Source organism: Sciurus carolinensis, chromosome 3 (assembly GCF_902686445.1).
Source record: "Sciurus carolinensis chromosome 3, mSciCar1.2, whole genome shotgun sequence".
Classification (NCBI taxonomy): Eukaryota; Metazoa; Chordata; class Mammalia; order Rodentia; family Sciuridae; genus Sciurus; species Sciurus carolinensis.
Genome location: NC_062215.1, coordinates 143194957 through 143215277, shown reverse-complemented (window position 1 = coordinate 143215277; position 20321 = coordinate 143194957). Strand labels below are relative to the sequence as shown.

At 37.3% G+C, this 20321-nt stretch overlaps 1 protein-coding gene across 1 annotated transcript in view; it reads right to left on the bottom strand.

Moving 5' to 3' along the window:
- The window catches only part of Slc39a10 (solute carrier family 39 member 10), a 129389-nt gene that overhangs the window by 92799 nt on the left and 16269 nt on the right, over positions 1–20321 (bottom strand). The window contains exon 2 of the mRNA XM_047547135.1: positions 9359–9459. The gene's annotated coding sequence lies outside the window, so the exon portion shown is untranslated. The remainder of the gene's footprint in view (positions 1–9358; positions 9460–20321) is intronic.

The window sequence follows — 20321 nt, the reverse complement described above, 5'->3', positions numbered from 1 at the left end:
ATGCGAATGTTTGTTGAATGAACAAATGTATGCTCAGGACATTGTGTGGGGGCACTGAGTGGGAAACCACAGGGGAAGAGAAAAGAAGGGAAATAATCTCTGCCTTTCGGTTTTTTATCAACTAGGGAGGTTAGGAAAAATACACATAACTATAAGACATAAAGTGATTGTTGCCTTAGGAGTTACAAATAAAGTTTATGAAATTTAGAACAAGGTGACTGTTGGAAGAATTTTTAAAATGTATTATACATCTGAAAAAGTGCAGTATTATTTGAAAAGTTGTTTCGAAGACTACTATGATTTCATAAAGTAAAGGCAGGGCATGTAAGTCACGGGCTTATGGGCCAAGCAATTGGTGCTCATACATGAATGGATTGACAGGAGGAACCTGAGGTAAAAGAGATCTAGAAGTCCTTAAATCTGGCTGTACACAGGAGAGGTTTTATCCTCCCTGGGACAGAACATCCATACCCAGTATCAGCAATCCAGGGTTTCTGTGGGGAATGCAGATCCTCTGACTATAGTTTACTTTTTGCATGAATACTGCTGGCAACAACGCAGATGGTTGAAATCAGGTACAAGACACCAAAAAATGACTGAGGTTTCCCAATTTGCTAGCAAGGGAATGGTGAGTTAGTGTAGTTTGTCTAAGCTTAGGTTGTTCTAAGGGGGAAGTTAATATGGATTTTCTAGTACTTACTTAAAAATTTCTTTAAGCAACTTAAGCAATCCTATCAACAGTATTTTATGTCAGAGTTCAACAAGGGATATTACTTTCATTGAAGTGGGTAGAGGATTTGGGGCACCACCAGCTCAGCAACTCTTGCCCACAACTCCCTTAAGCAAAATCTGAAGGGTATATTGAAAATAAAGCTACAGGGCTGGGGATGTAACTCAGGTGGTAGAGTGCTTGCCACACATGCACAAGGCCCTGGGTTCAATCCCCAGCACCACAAGCTATAAAAGTTTGCAGGGCTTGAAATGCTAAATTAAAGCTCTTGTGCTTTAGTTTGGCAACATAAAGTCACTCAGTATTTTTAAAGCTGGGATTATAACTGCAATACAATCAATAAAGAAAACTTGCTCCCTCATGATTCAATTGGAGATATATTGGACACAAAGGAGACAGTTGGAGACTTTTATGCAACAGATACTTATCAAGCTCCTACTATGCATCAGATGCTATTCCAAGTCCTTTAACTTCATTTCTTTAATGGTCATGGACCTTACCCTAGCCAGCCAGCCTCCTGGAAAATTGATGTCATCATTCAGAGAATGAAGATAAAAGGGGGGATAACTCAAAGCAGTCTATCCCTCCAGCTAAGACTGCCAGGAGATAAGTGGCTATGTCTTTGAATATTAAGGATCACTGGGATTGGGGACAGAAAAAAGGAAGGGGCAGAGCAGATAAAAATGTACCTCTTTCTCTACATTGCTAAAGAGTTTGGCAACAGTTACAAAATTAAAAATGATAACACTGGAGTGTGTCTTTCAAGGAATAATAAAAATCAACAATCATTTTCTCTTGCTCCCACAATGCTTACATTCTTCTTCCTCCTCCCCTCCACCTCCTTCTCCTCCTCCTCCTCCTTCCCCTTCCCCTCCTCTTTCTCTTCCTCCTCCTCCATCTCCCTCTCTTTTCAGGCACTAGAGATTGAACAGAGCCTCACATATGCTAGGCAAGTGCTGAACCTTGCAGTACACCCCCAACCCTGTTAGCCTTTTTAAAGGTTAAATTGTTACACTAGACAATGTATTATCTACTGAAATATTATATAAAACCACTTCTATGTATAAATAGAACTGCTTAATTGCCAAGAAAAATTTTTAAAAAATTAAAAATCAGTCTAAGACTTTTAACTTGCTGAATTTCCACTTCACTATAATAGTCATAGCTAATTCTGAAGCACATTAGGTATTTTTGAGAACAATCCGTAAAAACAAAAACCAGAAACTTCACAAAATGAGTTTCTGTAAGAAGTTCGTTGGTAGGCTTTTTTTTTTTCTTTCTTTAAAGAAAACACTAAACACTTTCAAATTTTTAACTTCTCTAAGACTATAACCCCTGAGAACAGCGTGTTATTCCTTCATAATTTTATAAAGCATGCATTTACTTTGTTTTGATACAAAGCTCAACATTTGGTTTTCAGATGTGCACAAGCATGGTAACAAAAGAAAAGAAACAATGGAATGTATTAGATAGGCAAGGCACACAGAAGCTACCAAAAAGGAAAGAAGTAATTCTCCTTCAGAGCCGAAAAGAACGAAAAATAGTATTATCATCAAGGAGGAAGGAAAGCATCACTGAAAAAGAAACATTTTCCCACTTATGAGCTCGGGAGATGTGGGGATGGGGTGGGGAAACAGAGGGTACCAGGTGAGAGAACACTGTTTAATGGCCCCAACCCATAGAACTTCGATTCATATAACAAATCAATCCACTTACAGGAGGAGCTTAACTTCACCTGTGGGAGGACAGTTCAGTCTCTTTCCCCTTCTCTGAATGAATGGAGAGGGCTCAGGCTCACCCTCTGCCTCCCACCACAGGAATGTGTGCTATCTAGAATTGTTTGGAAACCCACGGTACTTAAAGGAGCTGTATCAACAGGTTTTTCCTTCTCCCTAACACTGAACCAATTGTAAATGTTGAATGAGAACCTTGAACAAGTTAAAACCATCGCAGGAATTCAAAACCAGGTCTAGCTAGGGTTTCTTTCTTTCTTTTGCAATAGAATCACAATTTATACTTTCATTACTTGCTTTTTGAGCCTAGGCCATCAAGTTGACAAAGAGCTATTTCCTGACAGTATAATACAAAGCATGTTTCAAGGAAAGACTGAAAGTTGACTTTGAAATTAAGTTAGGACAGAGAACAGTGACTTTTTGCAGATGGAGCTGCTAATGTGTGTCAAGCAAACCCAGGAGACTAAAACATGTCCTTCCAAGTAATGCAAGAAGTCCCAAATCTTTTCTATACATAGAATCTATATGTGTTTCCATGACTCTTCAGCACAAATATTTATCTTTTCCCTCTCAACTTTGGCCTATAGAATTTCCATTCTGTCTTGACATAAAACTGCTCTTCGCGTGAGGGTGGCAGGTAAAATTCATCACAGAAGCTTCGTCCATCTGGCACTAAATGCTGAGGTGGAAGTCATGCACAAACCTGAACCATATTTTAAACATCTACCTATGATTATTAAAAAAATCAGAAATTGAGAAGTCATATATATAGATTAACTCCGTTTGGTCTAACAGTCCATGTCCAGAACTTGGTTGGTGGTGCCATTTTTTGCTATCTCCATATCATTTGCAGTTTGTTCTATAGTACCAAATGACTAAATTTAAAAGGTTCTATGACTTGATATTATTTATCACAAAGCTCTCAAACTTCATTTGGCATGAATGCAATTGAAAATGACTATACTCTGATTTCAACACTGAGCTATGATGTTACAAATAATGTGTATTGGGCTGGGGATATAGCTCACTTGGTAGAGTGCCTGCCTCGCAAGCACAAGGCCCTGGATTCAATCCCCAGCACCACAAAAAACCAAAAAAACAAAGAATGTGTATTGTCCCCCATAACTAAATAAAAAAGATTACAATTAAAAATAAGCCAACATTCTCAAAATGAACACACAATGAAAAAGACTATCCTTAATCCTAAAGATAGACAGAAATTTAAATGTCAGTAATTAAAAAATAAACTGCTATGCAAATAATTTGCTAATTGCCACCACTGATCATTTTAATTAACTTTTTTCCTAGATTATGTTATATATATATATGACATATATATGTATGAAATTTTTAAAAAGTGTATAGTGTCTAAGTAATTAATTTGTTAATGTGGTAGATTCTATGGCTCAAGAAAACAGGGCTGGGGAAATAGTTCAGTGGGTAGAGTGCTTGCCTTGCAAGCATAAGGCCCTGGGTTCAATCCCCAGCACCGCAAAAAAAAAAAAAAAAAAAAAAAAAAGTGAATGTCTAATGACTCTATATATTTGAGGAAGCAAAATAAAGTAAAAACAAAAGCAAAGAGATTTAGGGGAACTGAAATAAGGACAAAATATAAACTTCAGCAATGGAGAAGGGCACAATAGTATACAGATCACAGGAATGCTTGAAGAGGTGGTTTTCTCCACCTCCCTGGAAAGTTGTTCAAGAGTTTTGGACTCTTCATGAAGTCAAAAAGACCACTGCAACAAAACCCTTTCAAGAAAAATACTCAAAGTCAACCAAACTGCCTAGGGAGCTTGGTCCCAGAACTTGCACTTGACACTGTGATTTTACCACTTCTTAAAGGGATATGATGCAGCTCTTTAAATGATTTCCAGAGGGCATGGAGTGTTTCCAAAAGTGAAGTAAAGAAGTCTGTAATCTTGTAAGCATTACTTATTTAGCCATTGCAAATTAAGATGATCAGATATCTCTATAAAATGGGAATTATGAGTATTAAGATTTTTTACTAACATGCCCATACATTTTCTTTTCCTCCCTTCTTCTCTTTTTCCCTCGCTCCTCTCTCTTTCTCTCTTTTTTTATTTCAATTTTGGGTAAACATGAAATTCTACTTTCTTTCTTTTTTTTTTTTCTTTTTGGTGCTGGGGATTGAACCAGGGTCTTGTGCACAAGCACTCTACCAACTGAGTTATATCCTCAGCTCTCTACTTTCTTTGGAATTCTGGAAAAAAATAAAAAATAAAAAATGTGGAGCAAGATCAGTGGGGTAGTGCAAGGCCCTGTGGCTCATGCCTGTTATACCTGCTACAAGATCATGTGATCCTGCTACTCGGAGGTTGAGGCAGGAGGATTTGAATTCAAGGCCAGTATCTGAAATTTAGTGAAATGCTGTCTCAAAATAAAAAATAAAAAGGGCTGGGGATGTAGCTTAGAGGCAGAACACTTCTGGTTTCGATCACCAGTAAAACACACACACACACACACACACACACACACACACACACACTTATTAGCAGGGTACTGTAAATCCTCTTCAGAATTCTCCTTGTCATACTTTTACAGAAAGAGGTATGATTAAAAAAAAAAAGAATTAAAATTAAAAAAAATAAAAATCCACAGTGGAGATTTTCAAGGCAGCTTTACATAGGATATTCAAATATTGAAATCAATATAAATATTCATCAACGGGGAAGGATAAAATTGTGGTACATTTATGCAATGGAATACTGTATACTGTATGATGAAAGAACAAATTATGGACATGTGGAACAATGTGGATGAATCTCATTGGCTTCATCTTTACCAAAATCCACTGAACACAAGAAAGTAGTTTACGGTTCCATTTATATGCAGTTCAAATCAGGTAAAGTGTTTACGAGGGAGGGATTATTGATTGGGAAGGGACATCAGAAAGCCTTTCATGTACTAAAAATACCCTAGATTTTGATTTGAGTGAAATACCTCACTATGTAAAAATTTGTGAGGGTTGGGAATGTAGGTTTCAAGGTAGTTCACCCAAGCGGCACTGGGTTTGATTCCCAGCACCACCACCATCTGGGAAAATTCATGGGTCTACTTTATTGCAATTTTATTTTTAATAATGAAGTTCAAAGAAAATTCACAGTGTTGGGGGAGGCAAATTAGGGCACAGTAGCATATGCCTATCATCTCAGCTACTCCCAGTCACTGGGAAGGCGGAGCCAAGAGGATTGCAATTGGAGGTTCACCCTGGACATCTAAAAAAAGACCTCTCTCAAAATAAAAAGTGAATATGGCTGGGAATGTGGTACTGTAGTAGAGCACCTCTAGGTTCAAACTCCAGTAAAGAAAAAGACATTAGAAAGCCACCTTCAAAAAACGAATAGATTCAACCAAAGGGATGGTCCCATTTTAAAATTCTCACTCGCCCAGGAGTTGAAAGGCCAATCCTTTTTCTGTTATTGTTTATTCTCTTTCAGTAGACATGGGAAATGGGAAGAGGAGGGGATCGAATGAGTATAAAGATTCCAAAAAAACCTTGTAGGTTTTAAGGGCTTTCCTGGTTATGGATATCTTTGTCTCCTCTAAGGCTCCAGCCGTGGCAATCACTCTGATTCTATTTTGAAGGAGTTTCTTGAAGAGTTACCAGGAGGATGAAGAGAAAGTGAAGAGAAAACTGACTGTCTGGGTTTCAGGTATATAACTGAAAGTGTGGCTTTTCAATACTCTTCTTTTGAACAGAAAAGGAGGGAAGAGTGTCTATGAGTGCGGGGTGTGTGAGTGTGTGTGTTGCGGGTGGTGGTGGTGGTGGTGGGGTTAGGCTTTCCTTTATGCTCTCTGGGAAAAACTAAAAGATTTGGGAAGTCAGGAGCAGAAAGGTGAGAAACCCCAGTATTTATTTATAGTGAAATGTTTTTGAAATAATTTATTTTATTTATTTATGTTTTGCAATGCTGGGGATCTGATCACGGGCCTTGCACATGCTAGGCAAGTGCTCTACCACTGAGCTACACCCACAGCCCCATATGTGCCTTTTTAAAAAAAAAATTTCCCCACGCATTTTGACAAAAATAAATTCTTATCTTCTTACCTACTCTTCTTTTTTAAACTATTTTTCTTTTTTTCCAGGCTTTTTCAGCATGTTCTCCTTTTGTAATTCTCCAACCCTCAGGAGGTCGTTTTGAACATCAGATACTAAGCCGTGTGGAAAGATGACAACCCGGCCCTTGAGAGTCATGCCCTGACTTTCCTACCTCATGCCTGAATTTCTAACAACTAGATAGCTGCCTTATTTAACCACCCAACGTAGTGCCAATTAAAACCTGAATGTTTTCATGAAATTGATTAGAAATCTTAGATTAAAATTAATTCAGACAAATATGACCAGTGCTAAACCTGAGCATTCATTTAAATAATGTATATGCAAGGAGGAGAATGAAAAATTGAGGACCTATGTATGTGTTTGTTGTTTTATAAACAGCTGCACCTAACTCTTATGACGTTTCTGTAAGGTAAAAACTAGCATCTCCATTTCTCCATTTTACAAGTTGAAATCCCTCTCTCTCTCTCTCTCTCTCTCTCTCTCTCTCTCTCTCTCTTTCTCTCTCTCTCTCTCTCTCTCTCTCTTTCTCTCTCTCTCTCTCTCTCTCTCTCTCTCTTTTTCTCCTCTCTTTCCCCCTTTTGGTACTGGGAAATTGAACCCAGAGGCACTCTAACATGGTACCATGGAGCTACATCCCCCTTCCTTCTTATTCTTTATTTTGAGACAGGGTCTCACTAAATCGCCAGTCTGGCCTCAAAGTTGAGATCCTCCTGCCTCAGCTTCCAAAATAGCTAGGATTACAGATGTGCACCACCATACCTATCCACAATTTGAGATTTTGGATTACAAGGAACAAAGGAACCAAGTATGCATAGACAGGGTTCAAGCTCAGAACCATGTAAAATTTCTAACTGTTGATCAGGCAAGATGCTTACTTGCAACCCTCAGAGCTAAGTTACTCTTTTATCCTATGAACAAATACATACAGTAAATTAAATAAACTGAAATAAATAATAATCTCCTTGAGAGTAAAGGCTGATTACTTCTTTCTGTGTGGCATAGAACATGCCAGGGTATGTAAAGGGCATATTTCCAAATAGGTGCATATGAGATAAATGTTGATTTTCTACATCAATCACACACATATGCGTGGGTGTGCACACACCACCCCCACACACACCGCTTTCTCAAAGCATGTGTAAGCATCTACATCACTGTCACTATGGATTCAAATACCTAAAGAAAAGATAAAATTTATTCAAGGTAATATTGTACAAAGCAAAGTCAGTAAAAAGATGGTTAAAATATCAAATGATAACATAACTCAAAAAATTAAAATTTTGGATACTGAGTTAGTTGCTTGTCTTTAGCTTAAAGGCAAATTGGCTAATATTTCTGTTATTCCATACATAACAAAAAAGCAACATAAAGCCTTTCATGGAATAACTGACCCTAAACATGGAATCACTTCAAAGAACATGCAAATACAAGATGTTCTGCTTATCCAAGATGAAACCTAAATGAGCAAACTAAAATCCAACTATTAGAAAAATTACATTCTGATGATCAGTTCTTTGCACCATAAAATCCAAAAACTCACTGGAAACATTCCTTATAGGATTTCTCTCCCATGTTATTTCAGTTTCTCATGTGAACTAAAATCTCTGAACAAGATTCAAATTCTTATTGCCTTACTTTTTGATGCAAATCAGTCTGAAATTAGTTTGTTTATGTTTAAATTAAGGTATAACCTGTTACTGAAAGAACTGTATCTGGGCCTTTCTTGTTAATGATTCTTTGCAGTCAAAGCCATGAAGAATTCTAAGGTACTATGCTTTGTTATTTTCTTCTTAGTACTAAGACTAGACTGAGTCCTTCAAATTTTAAAGTTATATCATAAAATAAAAGTCTTCCAACAATAGAAATTCATTTCAGGTTTGTGGTGGTTGCATTTCTCCTTTAGAATTACCTAGGATGAGTTTGTTTGTGATCCTAAACCTGCCTGTGGGTAATCAGTTAATCTCCATTAATTGCAAGCATGTCTGGTTAGTTTCAGGTTTGAGATTTTAAGGGGGAAGCAAAAAAAAAAAAAAAAAGCAGTATTTCTTTCTTTCAAGATTGATTTTTGTCTCCCTTACTTTGATCATGGAAATTATTGTAGTAAATAGACATTCTTGAAATTTTAATAATGTGGACCTGTGCACATTTTTTTCTCCATTATTCCAAATTGTTCACTCTTGCTGCTTGCATCTTACTTTTGTGGTTATCCTCTCAATATCTTTAAAAGTGGTCATTTCCTGTCAAAAAGAGTGACTACACTGGCTCATTTTTTTTAAAAGGCAAACGTCTTTTTTCCATTATTTTGGCTTATTTTTGAGAACAATCTCCAACTGATTCCTACACACAATCCCTGGTCCACATTTGGGTTCATAAACCAATCTGACTGGGCATGTGAATTTTCTTCCTGTTCCTGCTTCTCCATTTTTAAGGCTTTCCATTGTCTCAGCATTCTTTCAATTTTAGTTCACATTTTTTTTTTTTTAATTCCTTTGTATGAACTTTTTCTCTTTTGAGTGGTAGCTACTACATTCTATTTTAGGTCTTTAAACTTCTTTCTTTTTGTCCCCTCTGAGTCTTCTTCTGGTGATACTAATTCATTAATGCACTGAAGGTTAATAAATGGTACACTCCTGCACATGAAATTTCTGGGGTATGTGGGGAGATGTCTGTTACTAGTCGCACTGGTCCCTGTATGACTGAAGAAATTGTTACTCAAGAATAAAATGGTAAAAGAAATGTCCAACTGTTTAATAGCGTATACTTGGCTAAATAACTATACCCTATAACGAATGGTAAATAAACAAAACTTACCCTTTGAAGAAGATTTCAAAAGGTGGCTTAGGATCTCTACCTCTTTATTTCAGCTCACTCCAACTCCGTTAACAATTATGGAAGCTTCTTGGGTCCAGGGGCTGTGGAGACCACAAATAGAAGGATAAAGCAAGTCCCTCCTCCTATATTTGCATTCATTTGGATTAGTGAGGTGCCAGGGCTTTCAAACACCAAGCTTTATATAAGGTGTTTTTCTTGAAGGATGCTTAGTAACTGTTTTCCCCAGCCAGTGAGGATCTTAGGTTTCCCCCTTTTTAAAGCTTCAGGTTGTTCTTCAACTATTCTTTTTATGTTGGATAACCCTCAGGGGTTTATATCTGCCTACCATATTTAATGTATTTTAATTCGGCCTTGTAATGATCTGTATTTATGCATTCATGAGCTCACCTTTCCCTGAGGACTTACACAGGTAGCAGAGATTAAGTTGGCATTCTTGACTACTTCCTGGCATTTACAAGTCTGACTTCATAAATACCTTTATTTCTGCACTTGCATCCAAATGTTTTAGAGAGAGAGAGAAAGAGTGATTAAATAAATAAAACAAGGTCTTTTGGACTGATCCTTTTACGACACCATAACTATTGTTGACTGGTAACACACATTCTGGCTTTTCTTCTTCTTCACATGACTCCTCTCCATCTTTTTTTTTTTTTTTAATCTGAGTGATCCCTTGAAAATCTTGCAAATTTCATGTCTCTTTCTGGTAACATGTATCATGCTCCTACCTTGACTATAATATTCTGTACATAGTTTGTCTACTCTATTGGTCCTAGAACAAAACATAATTTTGCATTTGGAAAAAAAGAGTATTTTCCTGTGTATTATTCTCTTCTTTTAGCAAGGAAAATGGGATGGAAGAGTGTGGAAGAGAAGTAAACCCCCAAAGAGAAATGAATGGAACCGGATTCATCTGTAAGTGGCTCCTTCAAGGAGGTTGTGGTCTGGAGGAATTCTTAACTGGAATGATATCAAATCCACCTCCTGACTTCAATAACTCAATAGCAAGAAAATAAACAACCCAATCAAAAAGTGGGTGAAGGACCTAGATAGAAATTTCTCAGAAGAAGACCGACAAATGGATAACAGATACGATGAAAAAGTATCCATCATCACCAATTCTCAGAAAAATGCAAATTAAAACTATAAATGATATACTGCCTCACACCTGTTAGAATGGGTATTATCAAAAAGATTAAAGATAACAAGTATTAGCAAGGGTATGAAAAAAGGAAACCCTTGTGCACTGGTGGTGGGAATGTAAATTAGCACAGTCATTATGGAAAACATTATGGAGGTTCCTCAAATAACTGAAAATAGAATTATCATGTGATTCAGAAATGTCACTTTGGCATTTATATCCAAACTAATTAAAATCAATATGCCAAAGAGATGTCTTCACTCCCATGTTCATTATCCACAGGAGCTAATACGGAAGCAACCTAAGTATTCATTTTCAGATAAACGTATAAGAAAATGTGGTACATATGAACAGTGAAATATTATTCAGCCTTAAAAAACGAAGGAAATCCTGTCATTTGTTACAAACTGGATGAACCTGAAGGACATTATACAAAGTGAAATAAGCCAGGCACAGAAAAACAAATGCTACATGATGTCACTTACGTGTGGAATCTAAAAATGTCGAATTCATAGAGGAAGAGAGAAAAATGGTGTTCACCAAAGATGGGGAAGAGGGTGGATGGGGAATGAAAAATGTTGCCCAAAGTGTACCATTTCAGTTAGAAAAAAGCTTTAGAGATCTATTGCAGTGAATAGTGACTCCAATAAACAATCGTATGTTCCAAAATTGCTAAAAGGGTATATTTAACATGTTTTCAGCACACAAAAAAATGATAAATGTGTGAGGTGATGAATTAATTAACTGAACTCAATCATTTTACAATGCATATGTATATCAAAATGACACATAATACCCTACAAACATACACAACTATTATTAGTCAATTAAAAATAAAATCTAAAAAAATGGGGACTGGGGATATAGCTCAGTTGGTAGAGTGCTTGCCTTGCAGCACAAGGTCCTGGGTTCAATCCCCAGCACCGTGGGGGAGGGGGAGTAGTGGGGGGGTAGTTAAACACCACCTCCTATTAACAACTTCTCAAATAACTTCCTTCCCTGGCTGCAATCTCCTCCTTCATATAAATACTGTCATCCTCTACTTTCTGTACTGTTTTATCTCCCCACTCAGATTCTGCTTCTATTTATTCTTACCTATAGCACCTAACCTGGTCCTTTCTTTAGACTTTTGATAAATATTTCCTAAATTGAAGTACACTTGATCTTGCTCAGAATTCTTTTCCTAGTATGCAGAAAAAAAAAAAAAAACTTACTTACTTGACACATTCATCTTTACATCACATTATTAAGGTATATAAAGACCAAAAAAAAAAAAAAGAGAAAAAAAAATCCCATGGTTGATTTTTAAATTCCAGCATTATTTTCTTCTTGAAAAAGCTCAAAATGAACAGCTCTTAGTGCTTAATGGTGTAAGCCCTCACAGATGTGAAAGACATGTTTTGTAATCTTTAAATATTTTGTGGATAATAACCAAGAGTAATTACATTAAGTGCAACTTTGAAAAAGTTTACAAAATAAAATGTTGCTTACACTTGAGTTTCTCTTCAGTCATATGTATATAGTGCAATGGATCATATTGAAAGTGCCAAGAGCCCACATGCCTGCCTGTAATTCCACCTATTTGGGAGGCTGAGAAAGGAGAATTGTAAATTGAAGGCCAACCTGTGCAACATACTAAAACTCTGTCTCAAAATAAAATAAAAAATAAAAGGGCTGGGGATGTAACTCAGTGGTGGAGCACCCCTGGGTTCAATTCTCTGTACCACAAAAAATAGCTCTGGGTTCTATCCCCAGTGCTAGAAAAAAAAAAAAAAAAAAGCACAAAGGATCTGTGAGTTGCTGGAGTGTATGTCTCCACATTATTCCGTGTTCAGACCTGAAAAAGTCAAGACTACACTGCCTTAATTTTTTCATTTGTACAACTGGGCTGGGTCAGGAGAGGTAGAGACAAAGAAGAACTAGTGATGGTACAGGGTTTCTCTGTACTTTACTCATGAGTATGTTCTTGCCTATGCAAGATGAGCTACTAAACCATCACCAGTGCAGTGAAGGAATCAAAGCACACACCCGTCCTGTTGGTGGGAGGCTGATGCATCAGATTGGTTTATGAAGAGGAGCAGGGTATTGGTAGTAAGATTCCACTAACAACCAAAATATCCTGGTATATCTGTGTCTTATTATGAAGAAATACAACTAGATTCTTAACCACTTGGAGTCAACCTATTTATTTTGATTTCTTCCCTGTCACCAATGTCTTCAATGTGTTTGTTTAAATGAGAATATGGAAAGCTGTTATGCAATTTGCATGCATTGAAATGCTATATATATCTTAGATAATTAGCATAATGTTCTACCCTCTAAGTATATAGCACAGTTACATATGTAATTGGTTGTGAAAAAAAATTCGATCATTTAGGATGACAAAATTTTGCAAACATTTCTATTATTTAGATTCAAGGAGCAGTGGCCTATTTTTTTTTTTTTTTTTTCCTCCTGGGGAGTGGCTGCTGACATTTCCAAACTATTTATTGTGTCACCTGTACAACAGTTCCCAAACTGAAAGGCAAAACTATTGCCATTTTAAAGGGTCATTAAAATTGAGGGGGAAAAAAATTGAGGGAGGAAAATCACACTTGAGCCATCCTTCAATTAAATTCTAAAGTACAAGTAAAAAGTTTCCCAGGTTGGAAGACAAAGTGCCACTCTCTGATGAACTGTATAACTAGTACCTTGTGCCTGACTGAGGGTGGGAAATAGTCTTCATCTGGCCCAGAGCTATGATAACTATGCAATGAGTGGCTCCCCACTTATGAAATGGGGAGTGAGCACCATTAAGGAAGCAAAATAAGTTACTGGACGTGCAGGCCAGGACTTACGACATTAGGACACAGGCGGTGATGGAAATCCTCTACTATCCACGAGTCTTAGCCCCAGAGACTCCAGCTAAGCAAGTTTGTAATAGGCACTTGTGTTTTGAATCTCCTGCTCCTGATCACCGTGTCCAAGATAAAGGCAATCTAATGCTTAAGAGTGCACTATTGGGCTGGGGAGATAGCTCAGCTGGTAGAGTGCTTGCCTTGCAAGCACAAGACCCTGAGTTCGATCCCCAGTACCGCAAAAAAAAAAAAAAAAAGAGTGCACTATTTAGGGTCAGACAGACCTGGGATGGAGTCCCGATTTGCAATTTATTGTGTTACTTATATAACTACACACGCATCCATAACCACACATAGATCCATCCTTACAACTCTCAGTTTCCCGATGTACGAAATTGGATAATCATTGTGCCTCTTTCGTAGGGGGCTTGTAGGGCAATTTGGATGACACAGTATACATAAATTAAGCACTGAGCACAGTGGCTGCCTCTCTCAGGGGATGTTAGCTAAACACAGTGAAATAGCAACTACTCCCTCTCTCCTATCTGGAAGGTGACAGGCTTGAGAAATGCCCATGCGGCACGGGACACACGATAGACTGTGCCCCTCTGAGTGAGGGCTGCTGACACACCCTGTCATCTTGTTGTTGAGGTCCCCACTTCATACTTCCCATCCTTGCCATAGTCAGAGGTTGCTAAAGACACTCCTCGTTCAACACAGGTGGAGTAAGTGCCACCTGCGCATTAAGTGGTCAACTTTGTGTTGGAAGTACACCAGTGAATACTTTACAGGGAAAATTGAAAAGACAGTTAATAAATAAGATAAAAATACAAATGCAATAACGGTCACTTTTTAAAAAGTGACTTAAAAAAAAAAAAAGTCCCCGGATTTCACTTTAGGGAAATTGTCAAGGGAAGACCTCTGTGAAGGGAAATTTAAGTCAAGACACAAAAGATTACAGAAAGCACAACTTCTTTCCACACCTTTTTCTGCAGATCTTTTGATAATCACCAACCTGATATCCTGTAACCACGGCTGTCACTCTCCAGGTGTTAACAAGAGGCATACCTGATAGACTGTTTCCTGCCTAGAGGGAATGCAGGGTCAGGGTCAGAGCTGTAGCCACTGGGCAATCCACCACAGTTACACAGGGTGTTACTGTAGAAGGCCAAGTGCCCTGAAAGGAGTCTGTAGCATCTGGCTACGAAGAAGGGGCACCTTTTTCTAACTTCATAAAGGTAGAACTAACCACTAGCCATAGGCACTCTCAAAAACCAGTGAAAGGTTTTCCAAAGTACTCTGGTACAAGGGACTCCGGGTGCCCTACTGGAAGAACTTAATTCCTGAGTATAGGAGATGTATGAAACCCACATCACTGCAAAACAGAACCGGGATGCAGAGTCCACTCTTAAGGGGACAGACATGCTTCCTCTTCTTGGCATCTGAGGGAGGAAGGTCTGTGCTGTCTTTCTCGCTGAGTGGAGAAGGCAGGCCGTGACCTGCCAGAGTAGAGGTAGCTGAGTCCCTACTAGCCACGTCTTCACAGGAACCCTCAGTTCTTCCAGCAAGTGCTGCTTCAAAGGGTCTCTGTCTGTTAGTGCCGGTCCCTATAGTTGTAACTAATGATCCTTCTCAGGTTCTCAAAATGAATAGTTCTTGTTGGATTTGGAATGATTCTCCCTCATACGAAAGCAGAATCACTCTTTCTGATTACCAAAAACAACGCACGAAGAATTCTTTTTGGGTTGTAGTAATCTGTGGGAGTGATGAAAGAAGAAACAGGGAAGAAATGTGAGAGAATATGAGCTAAAAGCAAGAGAATGTAAGCTAATGTTTGCATTCTCAGAGCAGTATCTAATTAAGAGATTTCAAGGGGTAGCGGAAAAGTTTTTACAGAGAATTGCATTAAACGAGTTTCAATCAGTTCAACCAAAAAAAAAAAAAAAAAAAAAGAGAGAGAGATTCACATGTAACATTTTCTTGGCTAGCTTTCTTACATATTAAAACCTAGAATTATGCAGATAAATTCTCAGGCTAAGACATGTTTTGGCCTAATTAAACACACCTCAGACTAGCAAGCAGGCCTCTGTGATTTTAAAGATAGCACTTATCCTTAAGGTAAAAACTAGTAAAACTGGCCAGACTTGATTTCTGTCAAGGTTTTCTTGGAGTGAAACAAAAAAGAAAAAGAAGGAAGAGGTATCAGTCTTTTAGAGAACTGAAATGACAGAAAGCTGAGCTATATGTCAACAGTACACAAATTTAATGTGAATTAATTTAGATGCATTAAGAACTATATAGCTCTCCTGCCACATTAGGAGACTGCATAAATTATAACTCTAGTTAGTAGGTTTCACAATTTCAAATTGTTCACAAGGTCAATCCAGAAATCCTGGTTTCCTGGCATGCCAGTTTACCTGTAGTAATTTCAGGAGGTGTTGTAAAAGTTTCAAGATAAAATTAATATTGCCAGGCATGGTGGTGCACACCTATAATCTCAACAACTCGGGAGGCTGAGAAAGAAAGATTGCAAGTTCAAGGGCAGCCTCAGCAACTTAGAGATCCTGTCTCAAAATAAAGAAATAAATGGACTAGGGATATATATAGTTCAGTGATAAAGAGCCCCTGAGTTAGATTCCTACCCATAAATAAATAAATAATTGAATAAATAAATAAACTAATTGATCTTTCTGAATCTTAAAAATAAATAACATTGAAATAGGTCTTACAGGGGGACAGTGAGGTTACTCTAAAAAGTTTGATTGATTCTATTGCAAGTACCACAATTTATTTTTCCTGGGCCACAAATGACTGAAACCTCTTTTAAAAGAGTAATGTCATGGGTTTCCATTTGGGGTGATGAAAATTTCTGGAAAGAGTAGTGATAATTGCATAATGAATATGTAGTTAAAACATTTACATGGGCTATAATTAATACATTTGAATAAAAATAATTTGAAAAAGGGAGTCACGTGAAGAAACAAAAACTTTGTAAGCAGATGACAAAATTTAAAAATTTGCAATCATTAAAAATATTCTATGACATAAAAATTTCAGTGCTACAATCTCCCTTCTGGTCCCCCTTTACTTCCCATCCTGAACTGTCCACCATGAAACCAAATTTGTACAGATTTACCACATAAATTTTTCTCTGGATGTTTTCTTAACATTATCAAAAGACAATAATCTCTTGAACTCTAAATAACTGGAAACATGCAGTAAACCCTTCAGTGATAAATTTAGAAATGCATCTCACATGGCCTTTCACCTTGATGCTCATGTACAATTGTCTGAGTGCTAGTGACATAGATACACTGGTTAGGTTTGACATTATTCTTTAGTAGTTCATTCCTGAATTCATTTAGAATTCAGGGTTGTAGCTCAGTAGAAGAACACTTTCCTAGCATGATAGGCCATGAGTTCAATGCCCAGCATGACCAATAAAAAGAAAAATATACTCTGTGTAAAGGTGAAAATATAACCACACTTATGACAATTCATGTATTCATTCATTCATATGAGACATATTTACAAGTAACTGATAGTTCTTGGTACTTGGAATAAAACAACAAACAAAAACAATCAACATTATTAATCAACTTGACCTAATTGACATAGAGAACTGTATCCAGAAACAGCAAAATTTATATATTCTTCAGTGTACATGAAACATTCAAGAAGATACATCAGGAATTGAAAATAAAATCTATCCCTGGCCATAATGGAAGAAAATGATGGGACTCAGGACATATTACTCTAAAATATGGCACCTATGCATTACAGAAAATAGTTCAAGCAGGAAGTTCTCACTTATCTTCCCTTGACCCTTTTCTGAAGCAGGTCAGACACAGGTCCTAAGAACTTCATTCCATGCTCCCTCCTTTGCTGAGTTTTCCCCATATTAGCATTAGATCACATCTTTTTATCTAACCATACTTCCCTTGACTGTCTATTCCTTATCAAACCTAAGCATAAAATCCACAGGTCTCCCTGTTGCTTTGGGTCTTCATTTCCTTATGAAGAAAGTTACATTAAATAAATTTATGTTTTTCTTTTGTTAAGCTGTCTTTCATTAGACGGGACTCACCTCATGAACCATGACCGATATGAAAAAAGAAATCTTTGCTCCCTTACAGAAACCAGAAACCAGTGATTTTCTAGATATGGAGAATCCTCAAATAGTTGGATTAAGCAAAATAGTTCTAAACAGCACATGATAAAAATAAAATACTTTGAAGTGAATAAAAAATTAAAACAAAATATAGCAAAATTTATGGAATGCAGCTAAAACAGTATTTGGTCAGGAACTTATACATAACACTAAAAGCTTATATTAGAGAGAAGGAAGGGAGCTGGGTGCAGTGGTGCATGCCTGTAAACCCAGCAGCTCAGGAGGTTGAGGCAAGAGGATCAAAAGTTCAAAGTCAGCCTCAGCAACTTAGCGAGGCCCTAAGCAACTTAGCAAGATCCTGTCTCTAAATAAAATATAAAAAAGGGCTGGGGATGTGGCTCAGCAGTTGAGCATCCCTAGAACCAAAAAAAAAAAAAAAAAAAAAAAAAAGAAGAAGAGAAGGGTTTAATATGAATGATTTAAACTTTCATGATAAGCAACTAGAAAAACAAATTAAAACCATGATAATCAAAAGGAAGAAAATGGATAAGAAGTAGAAGACAATAGATTAGAAAACTGACAACAAAGTGATGTTGGCCAGATTATGTTATATTGTGTGCATGTACAAATATGGAACAATAAAGGCCATCTTTATGTATAACTATAATACACCAATTAAAAAAATAAGAAAAAAAAGAAAGAAACAAAATGCACAATAGTCAGCATGGTAGCCCACACTACTCAGGAGGCTGAGGCAGGAGGATAACTTGTTCAATGTCAGCTAGACAATTAAACAAGACCCTGTCTTAAAATTTAAAAAAATTTTTTTTTAGGTCAGTGGTAGAATGCCACTGGGTTCAATCCCCAGTCACACATACACAAAGGGCAGCAACAACCACAACAACAACAACAACAAAGCTGAAAAAAAATGCAAGCTAGGGCTGGGGATATAGCTCAGCTGGTAGAGTGCGCTTGCCTTGCATGCACAAGGCCCCAGGTTCAAACACCACACACACACAAATATATAATATATATATGTATATATATGTATAAATTTATTAATTTATATATATAATATTTTTATTATATATATTTTATATTTACACATATATAAGCTTTTTAAAAAATTTATCTATATATAAGCTACATGAATGACAAAAATCCAGACTAATCAAGGGTGGAATTTTTTTCAACACTTTGCTAAATCAATTTCAGACTTGCTAAGAAAACCTATCACTTCTTTTGAAAGAAAGTTTCAAAAGCATCAGTATATTCGTATATAAAGTAGAAGTAATAGTTACTAAGGAAAATGTAATGGGAAAAGCAAACAAAATAATATTAAAAATGTAAAGGTTTTATTTATTGGTATAAAGAATTTAAGGCCATAAGAAGAAAAAAATAAATCAAGAGAAAAGTTATTGTTTAGAAGTCAGAAAGGGAAGACTTGAATAAACAAGGGGGAGAGAAAACTTTATCTCCTGATCCTCAGGCAGAAAAGTCTAACCAGATGGACAGGTCTCTGTGGAAAGCCTGAGTGTTGAATTCGTGGCTGCCAAGTAGTAGAAGCCATTTCCAGAAATTAGGTTCTATAGTATATGAATTTATTATCTAGAGAGCTGACATTAATTAAGTCTCAGTTTCTGCAACAAGCCTTATTTTCAGAGCGGACTCCCCAGCTGCTGGGGAACACACTGCCAGACACCACTTTCACTTTCAAGAGGCCTTTCTTCCACTTCAGGCCGAGAGCTGCATCCCTCTTTTTGGCAGGTAGACTTTCAACTCTCTGAGGAATGAAGATTTCCTGCAGATTTGCCACAATTATCTTAACTTGCCTTGTACTAAGTTTTTGCTGCCCTGACACTCCCCTGCTGATCCACAGGTCAGTTCTGCTTACTTATGTCTGATGAAGTTATTGTAAAATAAGATATAAAAAATCTAAAAGCCCAGTGGGTTGACTTAGGAAATTTAATATTCTCCTTTAATGCAGGTATCCTTTTATCCTAGATCCAAAACTGTTCCTTCTATTTCTTTAACTGTTTAAAAGAAAGTACTATGTACCAGATGATTTTTCATACCAAATGATTTTGATGGATACCTTAAATATTTAAGGACAAAAAGATTCTGAGATGGTATGACCTTGAGAGAATGCTGTTCAAGTCCAATGGAAATAAGTGCATTCTTGAGAATGCTGCAGAGATGTGAAAAAAGAAGAGATCCTGATGAAATGAAATGTTTTCCCCAGCAGTTTGGTGAGGAGAGTGAAGGTTCTGGGCTTCAGGACTGGGTTCAGTGGTAGTGCTTGCTGCTGAGAAACCTACTAGGGTAAAGTAAGCATTTACCTCATGTGAACATCACCCGCTGTATGCAGCAGCGAAAACATATATCTGCATCCATTTAGAAGATAAGGTTCACTTTCCCATAACAGAAGCAAGGCTTATTCACCCTTGACACAGTTTCCTGCCTCCTCCCATTTCCTCCATGTGGTTGGATTTAGATATCTACCTTAGAAAACCGTCTCCTTTACAAAACCGACCAGGTCTCTATGGCATAGCTGGATAACCTACTGGACCCACCCTCCTAACCCCTGCAGCCTGCATGGACTGTGCAGATATGCCACAGTGACCACCTCTTAGCCATAGTGTGATTCCTCAGAACTCGTGTCTCCTTGTTCTAAACACACCAGTTATAACCCCTGAAGGAAACCTGCTTGAGTAATATCCTGGATCCCCAAAAAGGCTTTGGCTCACAGATTCCTTTCTTTTTCTTCTCTTTCTTTCCGTCTGCTGATTGAGTGTGCATGCCCAGGGCAATTAAGTTCTATCAACTGGTTCTACCAACTGGCCCTAAGTGAGCTGC